The following is a 4,912-nucleotide window of genomic DNA, read 5'->3' on the forward strand; positions in this document are numbered from 1 at the left end:
TAGCAAGTTGTTACCTTAATAATAATAATAATAATAATAATAATATGTCCTTAATTTGATATTTTTAATTTTTTTTAATTAGATGTTATCAGACTCTTAACTGAAAAGAAGAGTTTATATCATGATAAAAAACAGGAAGAAGTGACCATTACATTGTGATTGATCTTCATGATTTGGAGTATGTGAAATTTTAATATTTCACAATAAGATTTTGTTTTGTAACAATTATCTATACATATGCAAAATATTTTATCTTTTTCATTATATATTATTACTTATTTTACTTAATTCTTGCTTTTATTTAGAAATGAAAAAAAATAAGGTGCACATTGTGAGATCAATTTACAACTCAATTATTCAATTATCTATGTGATCACCAAACAACCGAATACATACTTATTCTCCAATTTACAAAATTTAATAAAGACATTGGTAAGCATATTGGTTTAACTTTTTATTTAACATATTTGTTTATATTATATTTGTGATCATATTATATCTATTTTTATGAATATATTTTTTTGAAACTTTTTTATGTGCACCCGAGGATCTCCGATCCCTTCGTACGGTTTTAGCCTGGTTGGGAGCATGAAATTCTCCGGCATTTGAACGCTCATGACCTCCTTTAAGAAGGGGTTGTCGAGTGTAAGCTTCTCCTTGGGTGGCGTAATACCCAAAGACTCAGTTCCTTTTTTGTTCGAGTCATTCTCGGCCGAGTTTTTAAAAGATTGCTCCGCCATTTTTCTGACTTCAGCTTGGAGTTCTGCTATCATGGTCAATAGCTCGGCCTGCGTGTTCTGGTTTACCCCATTGTCCGCCATATTGGGTATGGAAACTCTGCAAAACAAAGGAGGGGAGCCAGGTAGAGAAAAGATATGGGGTTAGTTACTTATAACTCGGGCTCCACGGTAGGCGCCAAATGTTTCGTTCTGGAGTATGGCTTCCGAATTATAGCTTGTCTGCGATCAGGCTGGGCAGTCCTTTTATAACTCGGAACGTTCTCCTCGGAACCGGGGCGAGGCTGGCGTGGAACCTGCAAAAGGGACTCCGACGCCCAAGTCAATAATATTCCAAAATAACGGAAAATACTTTAAAAGAGAGTAAAACAGATATCTTGTGTGGACTGAAGTGTCTTTCTTCTTCGGTACTTAGATGAGGAGAGAAGAAATCGTACCCCTTAGTGGGGTTAGAAGGTGACTTATATAGACGGAAAAGCTCAGTGATTTTGCCGTTACACCGAGCTTGCTAGTGGGTCTGTTATGGATATTTTCTGTTTTGTCCTCATATCTCGGTAACTTTGGGAGATTCAGCTAATCTCGGTTAGTTGGGAGAATTCGAATCTTACGTTTTCTGTTGTGGATAAGCTTGGTCAAAGCTCTGGAAGCTGAGGATTTCAGTATGGATCAGTGTGGATACATTCAAGCATAAATTCCTGCAAAAACAAGAGAAAACTGTGTTAAGAGGTGTGCTGAGAAGTTTATGAAGCATTCTATATATGCGCCTTGACATGAGATATGCTGAGCTTAACTAATGAGCTCCAATACAAGATTGATGTCTTTCATAATCTTGTCATGCCAAGCTATTTTTCTGTTTTAATCCCTTATTTTTTTGGGTGTGTCATTCAGTTAGTTTGCTTATAATTTTAGCCCTTGAACAAACAAACAATATAGTGTAGAGAAGTGAATTTTCTTGGTTGCTTTGTGTAGCCAAGAGCTGGTGTTAAATAAATTTCGAAAGATGAGCTACCCAAGTGAGTTCTCTGCATATAAATGTTTCTATGTCTTACAAAATAGCTTAGCTTTATGTGCTTGAAAATAGGCGTAAAATGGAATGAAGCAGGAACTCTAGCTACTCATGTTTATTACGAGTATTATTAACATATCTTTTGGTACTCTAATTGAAGTTAAAAGGATAGATTAAATCTCCATAGTGGTTCTTGAGATTCACGATTTTTATTATTCTAATTCCTCAAATTCAAAATTCACTATATTGATTTTTGAGATCTAGCTCTAAGCATTATATTGGTCCTGGACCATTTTCAGCTTTGAATCAACTAATGGAATGCTAATCTAGCTATGACTTGCTAAGTTAAACACAAGGCAAAATAACGTTGTTCTGTTTTGGCACATAAACAAGACAAAAACGAGGTTATGTTAGAGAATGAGGGAAGATAAAACGTCGATAGTAGTGAGTTAAAGTCATTTTTATAATTTCAAGCTATTCTGGAATAAGAGTACATTGTCTAATGGGTAGAATATCATATTTAGCTTACTTCTCTTATTCCAATTAGCTAGTTACTAAATGGATTAATTAACAGAAATGTTTTTGGATGATTCTCGTGTCAAAAAGGTATCTGGATAAAAGAGTATTCATAATATGTCATATTAGTGATGAATGAAATAACATCTAAATTTGGTTTATTTTTAACTAGACGACATTCTTTATATTTCAACTCCAATCAATCTATATTTCTACCAATTTAATTTTCACTTAAAAAGAAATTAAACTCCTTATAATGTTGTTTTTGTCATTTTAGCCCCAACACATGTAAAAAGAATTCTGCTCTTTTTTGGTCATGTTTTAAACTATTTTAAAATTATTCATAAATAATAAAATTATATTTTTGGTGTACAATATATATAACTCAAATAAAATCCAATCCTATTTTTTTCAAATTCATATATATATGGAATATATCTATTTTTAAACAGATCAAATTAAATTACAAATTTTAAATAAAATATTCTATTTAAAATTTAAATAAACCGTTTTTTAATAATTTGTATTCTGATTTTTTAGGGTAATTTATTTTTTTTAATCTTACCACAATTTATGCGTTATAAATGAGCTAAAGAAAATTAGTTAGTTATGCAATATAAACTAGATTAAAAAGCCTCTCCAGCGTTTCTCCTATTTTTCACCCTTAACTGTGTTACATAAACTCAACTGTTTAATGGCTCCACCAACTTTGTTGTTACATACACTCTACTCGTCCTAAGCCCAAAAGTGCATCAAGCTTGCTATAAGCAAATTAATACAGAAATTATTTTTTCCTCTATGAATGCAAACATCTGAAAATTAATGTGAGGAGACCACTTTGATAAAGATATTAAAAATATATTTTTTTTTAAGATGTTTATACGTGTCATGATATTATTGAATATTTTTATTAAATCGGTTAATAATTTATTTTTTAATAAATCAAAACAAAAAATCGATTTATTATAGCAACAATAATAATCTCAATTGTCCACACTATAATTATTAGACCCGATTTGATCTGATCGATTTACACAATCTAAACCGAATCATGTTTAAATTTTTTAATAAAAAGATAAATATATTTCTGATTTTTGTTTAAAAAAAATTAAAAAAATGATCCAGTGGGTTATGTAAATTGGTTGGTTCGACCAGATTTGATAACAATAAGATTTATTGTTATTGTTATAAAAAAATCGGGTTTATTTTATTTTGTTAAAAAATTTAAAAATAATCGGTTCATTAATATGTCTAACAATAATACGACTCATTAGTGTTTTACAAACGAGCCCGGCTAGGGAGACAATGGCTTATTTGTACAATGTGTACAATGGACTATATAACATCCCCTATACCATCTATAAACTGATTTTCGGGTTCATCAAAGATCGAACTCTTAACTTTTCGGATCTAGAGCTTTAATATCATATCATGATACCACTCATCCCAAAAATTTCAGCTGATGAAAAAAAGTAACACTAATGATTATATCTCTAATACTCCCTAAATCTCCATTGTACACATTATACAAATATTTCATTGACTTCTCGTACTTTTTCTTTACAAAAATACGTTTTACGCGTCTTTACGGTAGGAACTAAAAGCTAGTGCCGCCGTAATCATGCATGCTGTTGGAATGTGAAATAGGATACTTGTTGTTAAGAATTAAGATTTCATTTGCTATAAAAATTGAATCTAACTCTTGAGGTATACAAATTAGTCATATAATCTCGCTCTTTATTGTCTTTTATTAGTTTCTTTTGACGATTTCTGTTGAAAAGAAGTTTTCATATTTCAAATTCAGAATATAGTAAAATTTATTTACGGTTCAATAATACACTCTTAATGGGTTAACTCATCTCTTCATGATTGCACCCTCCTTTATTAAACAACTTTTAGTAGTTTATTTATTTAATTTATTTACTGAGTTTGACTGAAAAATGATCACAGTTTCTAATCTTGTAGACTGAAGAGGGAAACATGATTATCCAATCATTCATCTTAACAAAAACGAAGTTAGCCTTTTACCCAAAAATAAAAAGAAGAAGAAAGAAAATGAAAAGGAAAATGACCACCTGAGCCAAGTTAATTAAACTAAAAACTAAAGCTGTATTGTTGTGCCCTAGCTTTTCGATGATGTAATGTTAGGGAATTCCTTCTTTCTTAAAAAGAAACAAAGGTGCGCATGACACATGATCAACATGCATTTGTGTGAGAAATGTTAGTACTAGTTCATTCCTTGTTTCTTGTCTCTCTAATATATGGCAATGTAATGTGAAATGTTTAGATAGAAGGAAGATATTTATTGGGTTTGCTGCTGGCCAATGGGTTGCTGCATGCTTCGGGATTCGAACCCCCGACACTTGCTTAAGCAGACTAGTGAGCTAACCACTAGACCAACCCAATTTGATTGATATTTATATGGACTTTATCAGGGAGACAATGACTTTTGTAGTTTTGTGAACAACAGATTTTAAAAATGACCCAATTCAAGTAAAATACATTAATACACTAAATCCCTCAAGTTATTCATCTAAATCTTAATATTAGAATAACTATCTGCACACCTAATAAATTAAATATTCAATATATCTATTTTTCATATTATTTAATATTTTTATTGTCTACCTATATTTTTTCTATTTATTTGGAG

This window comes from Arachis ipaensis, chromosome B10 (assembly GCF_000816755.2).
Source record: "Arachis ipaensis cultivar K30076 chromosome B10, Araip1.1, whole genome shotgun sequence".
Taxonomy (NCBI): Eukaryota; Viridiplantae; Streptophyta; class Magnoliopsida; order Fabales; family Fabaceae; genus Arachis; species Arachis ipaensis.